The following is a 14,177-nucleotide window of genomic DNA, read 5'->3' as shown; positions in this document are numbered from 1 at the left end:
TTTTTTTTTTTTTTTTTTTTTTTTTTTTAAATCCATTCTGCTCCCCTATGTCTTTTGATTGGAGCATTTAGTCCATGTATGTTCAGTGTTATTATTGGAAGCTATGAGTTTAGGGCCATTGTGTTATCTGTCGGTTTCATCCTTGTAGTGATATCTCTGGTCCTTTGTGGTCTTTGCAATATTCCCAGAATGCCCTTAGGATCTCTTGTAGGACTGATTAAGCGGTGATGATCTCCGTCAGTTTTTGTTTGTTTGGAAAAACATTTGTCTCTCCTTCTATTCTGAATGACATCCTTGCTGGATAAAGGATTCTTGACTGCATATTCTTCCTATTCATCACATTGAAAATTTCCTGCTACTCTTTTCTGGCCTGCCAAGTTTCAGTAGATAGGTCTGCTACTCCCCTTATGTGTCTACCCTTGTAGGTTAAGTCCCGTTTATACCTGGCTGCTTTCAGGATGCTCTCTTTATCTTTGTATTTTTCCAGTTTCACTATGATATGTCTTGCAGAAGATCAATTCAAGTTATGTCTGAAGGGGTTCTCTCTTCCCCTTGGATTTCAATGTCTGTTTCCTTCCCCAGACTGGGAGAGTTCTCAGCTATGATTCATTCAATTACAACTTCGGCCCCTTTCTCTCTCTTCTTCTTCTGGAACTCCTATAATATGGATATTGTTCCATTTCATTGAATCACTTAGTTCACTAATTCTCCCATCGTGCTCCACAATTTTTTAATCTGTCTTTTTCTCAGCTTCATCTTTTTCCATAATTTAATCTTCTATTTCACCTATTCTCCCCTTTGCCTCTTCAATCTGCACTGTCACCACCTCTAGTTTATTTTGCTCCTCATTTACAGCATTTTATAATTCATCATGACTATTTTTTTTAGTTCCTTGATCTCTACAGCAACAGATTCTCTGCTGTTTTCTATGCTTTTATCAAGCCCAGCAATTAATCTTATGACTATTATTCTAAATTCTTATTCAGTTATATTGTTTATATCTGTTCTGAGCAATTAACTAGCTGTCATTTCTTCCTGGAAATTCTTTTGAGGAGAATTCTTCCATTTAATCATTTTGGCTAGTTTTCTGTCCCTTATGTGTTTTAAAAGCTTGTTATGTGCCCTGAGCCTGCAAGCACTACTATATTAAAGAGGGGTCATACACTGTCCAGGGCCTGGCCCTTCAGGAGGTGTTTTTTGGAGAGTGTTACTTGCTCTCTGTTGTAGTGACTTTGGTTACTTTATCTCCCTACTTGTAGTGATATTTTGGACTCTCCCTTTGATTTGTTCCTTGAAGTAGCCCTGGAAAGGAAAACAAACAAACAAAAAGTAAATAGAAAAGAAAAACACACAAACATACAAACAAAAAACCTCAAAGACAGAAAACCAGAAACACCAGCTACAAGTAACCAATAGCGAGAGGCAGTGCTGATGGAAGAGGCCTCATCCCATACAAAGAGAGAAATGACAGGAAAGAAAAAGTAAAAACTGACCAGACAGAGAAACTCTATGGCTTAATCCAGAGAGAGAGAAAGGAAAATAAAGAATGAGGTGTAGAACATGTATCAAGAGAGTGGGTTAAATATGTCTGCTTAAACAAACCAACAACCAGGGTAACCAGACTAGAGGAGGGAAGAGATAAGAAGGAGAAAAGGAAGGAAGAATGTATCTATACAATAAGAATTGATCGAGAATTAATCCAGGCAATGAAGTACCACTGGTCTGGAAGAGGGGCGTCAATTCCATTCTAGTAGATTCACAGTTACCAGGCACCGAGGGGCGTGGCTTGCTGTAGGTGGGTCCAGCCTTCACTGTGGGCCTGCCCTCCATTCCCTGAAGCCCCACCTTGTTGGTGATGGGAGAAAAATGGTGACACCCCCAGTCTCTCCTCCATGGACCAGATGTCCCAAACCACTCTGTTCAAGCTGTCCTCAAGCGCAAATGGGGTGGTTTGTCCCGCTCTGCCGACTCCCGTGCCCTGGTGCTTGGCTGGGATTCAAACTCCTGCTCCTTGTGCCCTGGTCCTGGGGGAATGCTGCTCTGTGCCTCCTGATATATGGTCTTTGGCTGGTGGGCAGTCTTTGTCTTTTAAGTTGCTGTAACCCCTCTTCTCACAGCACTCCAGGGAGGGGATCACTTTCTCCTACTGTGGACTGCACCCCTGACCTAGCCACTAAGCCTGGGCTGGCTCCCCTCCTTCCCAGGTGCGCAATCAGGGCAGCTGGCCCCAGGCCTGAGAAAGCCTGGAGGTTAGAGATTGGACCTTTCTCCATCCGGGTCCGTGATTTTTCTCTTGTCCAGATACAGTCCTATGCTTCCCCAGCCTCTCTTTCTCTTCCCTTCGTCTCTCCTCAGAAGGGGATCCTTTCCTGTGTTCATTTTCTCTCTCCCAGTTGGCAATCACACACCTATGGCCTGTCAGGTTGTCCTGGTGGGTCCCTGGATGTGACTCTGCCTCTTTGCCTCCCAGACTCTTGGAGACTTTCAGCACTTTTAATATATCAAGGCACTCCCTTCTGGCTTGCAAAGCTTCTGCTTTAATATCAGCTGATAGACCAATGGGGTTTCCCATGTATGTAACAGTTTTCTTTCCTCTTGCTGCTTTCTTTTTAAAAATTTTTAAATATTTTATTTATTTCGAGAGAGAGAGAGAGAGAGAGACAGCGTGAGCAGGAGAGGGTCAGAGAGAGAGGGAGACATAGAATCTGAAACAGGCTCCAGGCTCTGAGCTGTCAGCACAGAGCCCGACGCGGGGCTCCAGCAGTGAACTGTGAGATCACGACCTGAGCTGAAGTCGGACGCTTAACTGACTGAGCCACCAGGCACCCCTCTTGCTGCTTTTCAAATTCTCTCCTTATCACCACGTTTCCCATTTTCATTACTACGTGTCTTGATGTGGATCTCCTTGGGTTGATTTGGTTCTGGGCTTTCTGTGCTTCCTGGGTGTGGTTTTGTGTTTCCTTCCCCAAATTCAGGAATTTTTTTTAGCTATTATGTCTTCAAATCAATTTTATGCCCTCTTTTCTCTCTTCTCCTCCTGCAATCCCTATAAAGCAAGTGTTACTATATTTTATGGTGTTGCTGTGTTTCCTAAGTCTATTTTCATTTTTAAATTTTTTCTCTCCTTCCTGTTCATCTTGATTGTTTTCTGTTACTCTGTTTTCCAAGTTGCTGATCCATTCTTCTGCTTCCTCTAATCTACTATTTATTCCATCTAGTGTCTTTTAAATGTTATTTATTGAGTTCTTCATCCCTGGAGATAAAGAATGCTTTTTAAAAATGTCATGAAATCCAGAAAGCTGAAGGGCAAAACCTATAAGGAAGTTGACTACCTTAACATTACGTTTCTTGGGGTTGGTTGACTTTGCTCCCCAGGATCCTTTCCCTCCTTGAATGTTAGTGGCCCTGCGACTGTCCCATGTGGGCTAGCCCCTTCAACCCACACTCCTTTTATTGTGAATCCCTGCAGGCTGGGCTGCTGACCATGCCTTGGCCACTCAGACTCTGAGAAGTGTGAATCTAGAGCCAGGGCTCAAGGGGTCAAAAGTGGAGCCCTTCCCAAGGCAGAGCCCTTCCCAACGTGGAGCCCTTCCTCAGGCGGAGCTCTTCCCAAGGCTCTGGTGTTCCCTTTTGCCTGTGGTTATGTGAGGGCCCATGTCCTTTCATGAATTCTGTATCTATTTGGGGCACGTGGGTTGCTGAGTCCATTAAGTGTCTGGCTCTTGATCTCACCTCAGATCATGATCTCACGGTTCATGAGTTCTAGTCCCACATCAGACTCCAGATAGCAGTGTGGAGTCTGCTTGGGATTCTTTGCCCCCTCCCCCCCCACCCCTCACCCCTCTTTCTCTCTTTCAAAGTAAATAAATAAACATTAAAAAAATTCTATTTCTGTATAAGTTAGCCAGAATCAATGTTTCTGGCTTACTCTCCGAGAACTCTAACAAATACAGAGCTGGATGGGTGGGGGGTGGTGGGGGGAACATCCCTGACGCACTCCTCCCATAAAACATTCTAAACCACTTGGGAAAAAAATAACAAAATGGGAAAATATTTACAGTAAGAATAAATAAAGAACATTAACGGCCAACTCACAAAATGAAAATGCTACCAGTAAAGACATGAGAAGATGTTTTAGTCTTTCTAATAAGCAAAGGTATGCAAACTTAAAAAAAATCAAGTGTTTAACATCTATTAGGTTTTCCTGGTGGCAGAATAAGCCACAGGCCGTATTTTCCAAGGCACAGTCGACTTTTTCTTTCTTTCAAGTTTATTTATTTATTTAAGAAGCCTCCACATCCAGCGTGAGGCTTGAACTCATGACCCTGAGATCAAGAGTGATGCTCTATCAACTGAGCCAGCCAGGTGCCCCTCAAGGTGATCTTTTCTAAGGTGCAAATCCCAATTCCCTTACCTTTCTGGACGTTGGGTTCTGTTTCCCACAGCCTTGCGCACTGACCCGCTGCCGGCTTCCGTCGCGCGTGTGAGCTGTGACGCGCCACACCGCGGACGGCGGCCGGCGCGAGCTGGGGAGGATCCCCGCGCGTGTGCCCTGCGCGCTCGGCGGGCCCGCCCCGCCCCCCGCCCCATCTCTGCCTCCCGCTGCACCGACCGGGCCACGTGTCCTGTCCACGCAGCGGAACCGTGGCTCCACGGCTCACGAGTCCTCCGCCCTGGCGCTCTACCCGGCGCTTTCCCACAGCCCGCCCTGCACCGCCGGGGGCGCGGGAAGGAAGGGGCGGGACGCGTGTGCGACGGAGGCCTGATGCGGGCGTGGCGGCGCCTGGGGCCGGCGGGGAGCGGCGTGGCGGCACGGAGCGCGGGGCACGGCAGGCGAGGGGAGGGGACGCGCCGTGCTAAGTGCATGCACACGCGTGCCTGCACGAGGAGGGGCGAGGATGCGCGCAGCTCGCCAGGTGCGCAGGGCGCGCAGGTGTGGGAGTGGAGCGCCCGGCTGCGGCGGAGGGGCTGCGGGGAGACGCGCGGCGCCAGGCCGGGGCGGGGGGGGCGGGGGGAAGGGCTTGGTCTCCTGCCTCCCCCTCCTCTTCTGGACATCCCCGGTCTGTGCTCACTTCCTCTCCGGCCCAGGATGCGCGTGGGAGGACCCCAGGCCTGGGCACCCCCTGGAACACCGTGCGCTGTTCGTGCGATTGCTGCCGGGGAGCCCCCCACGCCCCGTGGATGAGGGGTGCGGGCACCCGGGCATTCGCCACGGTTACCTCTGCTTACGGGCCGGGGTCTACCTTCCGTCCATAAAGCGCGCCCTCATTCTCCACGGCGGGGGGTATTTACCGGGCCTACTGGGTTGAGTCCTAAATGAAATGTTGGGGGTCTTGCCTGGTGAATACTCCCTGTGCCCCCCGCACAGTGCTCCTCCGTCATCACCCGAGTGGGGGTGGGGCGCAGCCGGGCTGCAGCGCGGCGGGGCCACCTGCCGCTCAGACCTTCCGGAGCCCTCGGCGCCCTCCTCTCTCCACCCCTGCCTTCCCGCCCGGCTCCTGCCCGGGGCAGGCCCGCAGACAGCTGCCTCCCCCCTGCCCGCCGCGCGGAGGCTCCGGGTGGCCTGATGCACTTCTGTTCCTCTGCCAAAACGCAACCTAAAGCATTCTGATTGCTAAATAATTCAGAAAACGGTCCTCTATTGCTGCTGCTCCCGTTAAACCCGGACCAAGAAAGTAGAAAACAGCAAGGGAAAAAAATGTTTAATGTGATGTGAACGTCCATCTTTCTAAAGGATCGTTAGCCCATAGGAGTGATGAAGCAGATAGCAAACCAAAGATTCTGTGTTAACGTCTCAGATGGAGTCTTCGAGTTATGCTCATGCAGTAATTCTCCGATATTCAGGAGGCGGTTTGCCAAAAGGGTATTTTGGGGGCTTTGGTTATGTCAGTGGGGTTCATCCATGTCGTAGCACATGTATTAATACTGACTTTTTTTTTTTAAATTTTTTTAATGTTTTATTTATTTCTAGGAGGGAGAGCGTGAGCAGGGGAGGGTCAGAGAGAGAGGGAGACACAGAATCTGAAGCAGGCTCCAGGCTCTGAGCTGGCAGCCAGCACAGAGCCCGACGCGGGGCTCGAACCCACGAACCGCGAGACCTAAGCGAAAGTCGGACGCTTAACCGACTAAGCCACCCAGGCGCCCCTACTCACTTCTTTTTCATGGCTGAATAGTTATTCCAGGAAAGAACACACACATTTTATTTATCCATTCAGTGGTGGAGGGACATTTGGGTTATTTTCAGTTTGGGGCTACTGTGAATAACATTTGTGTACAAGTTTTTGTGTGGATGGATGTTTTCATTTTTCTTCGTGGATTTCTAGGAGCAAAATTACTGGGTTTATAGGGTGAGTTTGACTTTTTTTTTTTTTTTTAAAGCTTATTTATTTTGGGAGAGCGACAGTTAAGTACCAGGGGGGCGGAGGAGGGGCAGGGAGAATCCCACGCAGGCTCCACACTGTCAGTGGGCAGCCCAGCTCGTGTCTCCATCTCATGAACCAGGAGATCACGAATGGAGCCGAAATCAAGAGGTGGACGTTCACCGACCGAGCCACTCAGCAGCCTCAGGCTGAACTGTTTATGAAACTGCGCCAGGCACAGCCTTCTGGTTTGTCCTCCTGGGAATCATCTTTCCACCTGGCGGTAAAGCCTGGTTTCCAGGGAGATGAGTCTCATCGGTCCGCATGGGTCCTCAGGCCCCGCCAGTGACAACAGGTGAGGCCTGCGACCTGGTTGGCTCTCTCCCTCCAAATCACTGGCAGCGGGGACACAGCGGGTCATAAAAGACGACAAGGCAACAGATGTTCATCTGCTGAACTCCAGGATTTAGTAAATTCGAGCTTTAACTCCTATTGTCTAGAAGAGGGGACTGTTCACAGCTGTCCTTACCTTCGGTGGCCTTGATTAAAGTCTTTCATTCCGTTCATATAAAACTGAGCTTTGGGTTTGTGTTATCATGACTGTCTGGAAACACGTTTTGTTTTTTCTTTTTGGAACTTCTGCTCCTCTGTTGAAAGACCAGTTTGGGAGGCGCGATAATGACGGAGGGGCCTCTAGACACAGAACTGACAAAAGCTCGAGTTCTGGGTCCACTTGCTACCTATCTGTGATCTTGGGTGAACTGCTGGACTTTCCTAACCCGGAGTTTTCCCGTCCATAAAATAAGGAGAATCATGTCCTTAGCTTTTCTGTGTTGTTTTGAAAATTCAGTGAGGAAATGCAAGTCAAGCGGTTAGCTCATTGCCTGGGGCCGAGTAGTCCCTGAAAAATGCCGGCTATTTTGATCACGATCATAAAACTAGCTCATCTGCCTTCACACTTGCTCAGTTATCATCAAGCCGCTGGGTCAGCTGTTGAAGTCCCCCATACGTGCCACCTGTGCTGCGTTTCCTGGGGGGGTGCCTTGCTCTGCGGTTCCCCCCCGGTCCCCCAGTTCAGCTTGGCAACCAGCACTTGATTTGATCACTGTGCTGTTCATCCTTTGCAACTGAAATTGTACCATAGCAACAGCTGGAGGCTGATAGACTCGCTCTGTTCCTACGCTTCGTTTAAGGAAACACTTTTTCTTATTGTAAAATTGTAAATAATTCTGAGAATCTGAGATGGAGATAGAAATCACCATCCAGGAATAATTAATTACAGTTAACATTTTAATACCTCTCTCCTTAGATATGGATACATACATACACACACATAATTCATATATATATATGTATATTAAAAAACAGGGGGCACCTGGGTGGCTCAGTTGGTTAAGTGTCTGACTTTGGCTCAGGTCATGATCTCATGGCTCTGAGTTCCAGCCCCACATGAGGCTCTGTGCTGACAGCTTGGAGCCTGGAGCCTGCTTTGGATTCTGTGTCTCTCTTTCTTTCTGCCCCTCCCCTGCTCACACTCTGTCTCTTTTTCTCTCTCTGCCAAAAAAACATTAAAAATTTTTTAAAAAATATATCACAACATATATATAGTTTTACGTTTCCCTTTTGTTCATTTAACATTGTACTATAAATAATTTCTCAAGAGATTACACATTCTTCAAAAATTGTGTTTTTAAAGAGGCTCTTTTTTTTTTTTTTTTAATGTTTTATTTCTGAGAGAGAGACAGCGTGAGCAGGGGAGGGTCAGAGAGAGAGGGAGACACAGAATCTGAAACAGGCTCCAGGCTCTGAGCTGTTAGCACAGAGCCCGACGTGGGGCTCGAACCCCTGAACCCTGAGATTATGACCTGAGCCGAAGTCCGACGCTTAACTGACTGAGCCATCCAAACGCCCCGAGGCCCCATTTTTAAAAAAAATTTTTAACTGACTCGCTCATGCTTTTGTCACTGGGCTTGTTTTCCAGGATTTTGCTATTATAAGACATGCGTATCTTCATGCAAGCATTTAAAAACTCTATTAGTATTTTAAAAGTTGAAGTAAGTTTACAGTGAAACATGTAGATCCTAATTGTACAGTTTGCTGAGTTTTGAAAAATGCACACGCCCAACATCCATTCCTTTATGTACATATAAAGCAATTAAACGTGTCTATCATCCCAGGAAGTTCCCTGGAGTCCCGTTTCAGTAAGTCTCTACAACCTGACCCTTAGAGGGTTTTATTTTATTTTTTTGCCTTTTATTAAACTTCATTTAAAGAGAATTGATAAAAGACAATTTCCTAGAGATGATTTACAGATCCATTTACTAGATCAAATAGGCTTTTATTCAGCAACTCATGAACCAGGGAGCGTTCACTCCAGCAGATGGAAAATAGCTTTAAAAAGCTGTACAAGGCAGGAGTTTTTTGTTTTTTTTTTTTATTGAGGGATAATTGGTATAAAACATTATATTGGCTTCAGGTGTACAACACGGTGACTCAACATTTGCAAATATTGTGAAATGATCAGAAGGAGTCTAGTTAACATCCGTCACCACACACAGTCACAAATATTTTTTCTTTAAGATGTATTCTTTTAGCAACGTTCAAATATGCAATATAATATTATTAACTATGGTCACCATGCGGTACATTGCATCCCCAGGACTTATTTTATAACGGGAAGTTTGTACCTTTTTCCCCCTCTTCACACATTCCACTACCCATGGGGCTCCTGTCTTGGGCAAATACATAGAAGTGGAATTTCTGGGTCACAGGGAAGGTGTATATGTAGCTGTCGAGTAAGCTGTAGAAGTTCTTCAAAGTGGTTATAGCAGTGAACCCTCCCGCCAGCAAGGATCACCACTTCTACAGTATTTGCGGTTGTTAATCTTTATTTCTAAGCATCCTGGTGTGCAGTAGAATGTCACTGTGTTTTAATTTGCATTTTCCTGCTCATCAACAAATTAGATTTGTCTTGTTAGTATTCCGTTGTAGGAGTTTCTCGTATATTCTAGAAATAGAAACAGAATTCTAGAAACAGGTCCTATGTCAGACGTGTGTATTGTGACTGTTTTCTCCTGGTCTGTGTTTTGTTTCTCGGTGTTGTACTTTGATGAACAGAAGTTTTATTTTTGGTGATGTCTGATTTGTAAGTTTTTTCTTTGATGGTGCTTTCTGTGTCTTGCGTAAGAAATATTTTCTCCTAGAAGCTGTATATGGTTAGTTTTTATTCACTTAAGTTTATGATCCATTTTGAGTTACTTATTGTGTATGGTTAAGGAGTATTTACTTTTTTTCCACATGAACCTCAAGTTGTTTTAGCGCTATTTATCGAAAAGACTTTATTTTCCCTATTGAATTGTTTTGGTGCTTTTGTCAAAATTAGTTAATGGTATGTACACATTTCTGGACTCTATTCTGTTTCAGTGATCTGTTTATATTCACATGTCTACACTACACTGTCTCAGCATTAGTACTACAATAAGACGTGGGACCAGGTAGTGGAGGTCCTTCGATTTTGCTCTTTGGGTCTCTTGTTTTCAATGTCAAGGTCTTGCACATCTTTCATTAATTTTTCCGTACATATTTTATGATTTTGGTGCCATTATGTTTTGTGAAAATTAAATTTATTTACTACTGGTCTTAAAAGGTTATATTTCCCAAAATGGCTGCAAGAGTGTTTCCAATCTTGCCTCTTTTCCATCAAGAGCTAGAGTCTGCTTCCTATCCTCTTGAACTGACTGGGCCTTTATGACTCCTTAACAGGTTGCTGTGGGAGTGAAACTGCACGATCTTCGAGGCTAGGTTAGAAAAGATGACAGAGCCAGGCTCTGTCTCCTGGGACTCTTGGGAGCTGGCCGCCATGTTGTGAGGAAGCCTAGGCGACGTGGAGAGGACATGTTGAAGTCTACCAGATGACTGTCCCAGCTAAAAGTCCAGCTGCAGCTGGCATCACGTGCCAGACACAGAGCTGACACCTGCCCCTTTGGTCATCAGGAAGATAGATATTGACCATTCTACTGAATATGTCTTCTTCTATGTCTAATTTGGGACAGTGCTCTCTGAAAACAATGTGTAAACATTAGAGGAATTTGGAGTACTTGGAATGCATTTACAGAATGCTGAATAAGACTACCTTAGACGAATAAAGTTTTCCATTAAGTCATCATCTTTCCTGGATCTTTTGCCCAATACTATCGGGGTTGCTTCATAGCCCGTTTGTAAATAACAACAGGGAAAGAGGAAGGAGGCCCTATGAAGAAAGCCTAAAAGGAAATTGGTCTGGGGACAGAGGGCAAAGAAAGTGGTTAAGGGTTAGTAGTGGCTTGCACTCTGTCTGTATGTTCCCTAAACTGGAGAGGAGGCACACTGATGAACACCATATGTGTATCTATATGTTTTATTATTTTTTATTTATTTTTTAAATGTTTATTTTGAAGGAGAGAGAGAGACAGAGTGTGAGGCAGGGAGGGGCAGAGAGAGAGGGAGACACAGAATCCGAAGCAGGCTCCAGGCTCTGAGCTGTCAGCGCAGAGCCTGATGCGGGGCTCAAACTCATGAGCCATGAGATCGTGACCTGAGCCAAAGTTGGACGCTTAACAAACTGAGCCCTCCAGGCGCCCCATCCATATGTTTTTATATGGTGTACATATGCCATTCCCTTTTAAAAAATGTTTACTTGGGGCACCTGGGTGGCTTAGTCGGTTAAGCGTCCGACTTTCGCTTAGGTCCTGACCTCGCGGTTCGTGGGTTCGGGCCCCGCGTCGGGCTCTGTGCTGACTGCCAGCTCAGAGCCTGGAGCCTGCTTCAGTCTGTGACTCCCTCTCTCTCTGACCCTCCCCTGCTCACGCTGTCTCTCTCTCTCTCTCCTAGAAATAAAACATTAAAAAAAAATTAAAAAAATAAAAAATGTTTACTTATGTATAGACATATATGTACACGTATGATATACATGTGTATGCATATATGTATGGACATTTTTTCACGTATAGACATTTTAAAAGGAAATGGGGTTTTAGTTCTAGGAAAGGGGCTTAAGAAATGGCTTAAGGTCTTCTTTTGTCTGAAAGAAGGATGCAAGCCGGTTGTTCTCTAAACTATGAAGTAAGAATGGGCTTAAGGTAAAATAGAATTTTAGGTGGTTATAGGAAGAACTGCTTGGAACGTGCTGCCCAGAGGAGGTGTGCAGATTTCCTTCCTTGTGAAACGGGGTCAGCCTTTCGGCAGCCCTACCGTGAGGGGGTGGGTACTGTGTCTGGGCGGCTGGGTCTGTCCTTGGCCGATCTCACCGCTTAGGGAGGGAGGTAACAGAACAGAGAGGATGGAGACAGCTGGCTCTCAGGGACAGAAAACTCTAGTCCCCTTTTCCATTCATGTCATCCCTTAGGACAGAAAGGCTGCTCTGACTTAGCTCAGTAGTATTTATCAACCCACAGTGCTAGGAGCTTGGTGTCTCCTTCTTGGTCTATCCTTTGTGGGATGGTTTTCTTCTGCGCGCTGCTTCTGTCGCCTGACTTGTGAATGCCTGGGGTGGGGACTCTCGAGAATTGAGGCCAACGCTCTTTCTAGACAAGTCTTTGCTTCTATGGGTAGACACAAAACACATTTCTCCGTCTGTTGTACACACACATTTCCCTGTTGCTCTCTATTTTGCATCGGTTCCTCTTTTTACAAGCTTTCTGATCTCCTTTGATTCTAGCCTCCGCTGCCTCTGTCAAGGGTAAAAGCATTTCTCTGAGAGTCAAGCCCAGGTTACCGAACGATCTGTACAGGCATCTGGGGTTCTAAGACTAGTAATAAACACTGGTCATCGGCTAGCTTTGGTCCTTTGTCCAGGTACATCTTTAGAAGACTTCAAAGATGAGATTTAGGTCTGGCTTCTGTAGTCGAATGCCATCCTTAACTAACTTCCCAAGAGAGATACCGGCCGGTCAGACCAGGGAGCTTAACCATGGCAGTCAATGAGATAACACAAGTTCCTTGCACCTATGACTTCATCTTCCAAGTGGGTCAACTGAACTATTTCAACACTCTACAAAGTCGTCAGGACAGATTTGCTTATCCCAAGATAAACACAGAAGAAACAGAAGCACTCTCCCCCATTTCAGGGTCAGGATGTACGAAATCAGGGGAAGGGACTGGGCCAGACTCTGGTGGTCAAAGCAACGCTCTCTCTCTATTCAACATACTCAGCTTCTTAAAAATTAACAATGACTTCTATCTACTCTTGCTTTTCCCACCTGATTATGGGGAGAAAGGTTTTCATCTTAAAAATCGGGATTGAAAACACCCTATTTTTCACCCTAGTCCTCTTCAGTTCTTCTAAAGCTCTCAAGGGGTGGATTGTTCTTGATAGGAAATGGAATCATTAGTGACAAAGTTTTCAACAAACTCACTGCTGGGATGAAGGAGCTTTATGCTCACCCTCAGCAGCTAAAAAGACCCACCCAGACAACCTCTTCGGCTCTGAAGAGCAGCTCCACAACCTATAAAATTCTCTTCTCTTCTTCCTCAATATCATGCTGAAGACTCACACCTTTTTTTTTTTTTTTTTGAGGGCCCACAATAGGCAGCCAGGGAATCCTACTGGAAGCCAAATTTTCCAGTCTACTGTCCCTTCTGCACCTTTTTCTAGGAAAATGCAGGGCAGAGGCTAGTCAGGAGGAGCTGGAGGGACTCACGGCCTTTTCTCATGGGCACCGCTTCTTTCTGCTGCACTCCATTTTTCTCCTGGTCAGTCCCTGATATTTATGTTAAATTTAGTGTAATGATCTCATCAATAAATCCAAGGTCAGAGTCTTTTTGAATCATTTTTCTCTTTTCACTCTGAGGTCAGAATTTCATCAGCTATTAAGCAGATTCAGCTTTTTTTTTTTTTTTTTTTCTCTTTATGGACCTGTGCTGAGAAGGACCAAGTGCAGTTTGAGTTGTTTTTATTAAAAAATTTTTAAAAAAAGTTTATTGTCAAGTTGGTTTCCATATAACACCCCGTGCTCATCCCCACCAGTGCCCTCCTCCATGCCCATCTCCCCCCTTCCCCCCCCCATCAGTCCTCAGTTTGTTCTCAGCATTCAAGAGTCTCTGATGGTTTGCCTCCCTCCCTCCCCGCCCCCATTTCCCCCCTTCTTCTCCCCCATGGTCCTTCGTTTTGTTCCTCCTCATCCACATATACGTGCAAACATATCGTATGTCTCCTTCTCTGCCTGACTTACTTCACACAGCATAACACCCTCAAGGTCCATCCGTGTTGCTACACATGGCCAGATTTCATTCTTTCTCATTGCCATGTAGTATTCCATGGTATAGATAAACCACATCTTCTTGATCCATTCGTCAGTTGATGGACACTTAGGCTCTCTCCATGTTTTGGCTGTTGTTGAGAGTGCTGCTATGAACATTGGGGTCCATGTGCCCCTGTGCATCAGCACTCCTGGATCCCTTGGGTAAATTCCTAGCAGTGCTATTGCTGGATCATAGGGGAGTTCTAGTGTTCATTTTTTGAGCAACCTCCACATTGTTTTCCGGGGCGGCTGCACCAGTTTACTAATGTTTATTTATTTTGGGAAGAGAGAGCGCAAGAACGAGAGAGCAGGGAAGGGGCAGAGAGTGGGAGACACAGAATCTTACCCGGCTCCAGGCCAGATCTGAGCTGTCAGCACAGACCCCAACGCGGGGCTTGAACTCATGAGCAGTGAGATCATGACCTGAGTCGAAGTCAGACACTTAACTGAGCCATCCAGGCGCCCCTAAACACTGAGTTACAAAACAGTAAGAAATGGATCAATGTGACCTTGGACAAGTCACCTCCCCTCCCCCTCATTT

This window comes from Hyaena hyaena, unplaced genomic scaffold (genome assembly GCF_003009895.1).
Source record: "Hyaena hyaena isolate Hyena2069 unplaced genomic scaffold, ASM300989v1 scaffold_11, whole genome shotgun sequence".
NCBI classification, from domain to species: domain Eukaryota; kingdom Metazoa; phylum Chordata; class Mammalia; order Carnivora; family Hyaenidae; genus Hyaena; species Hyaena hyaena.
The sequence above is the reverse complement of the archived record's forward strand: the minus strand, read 5'-3'. Positions refer to the sequence as shown.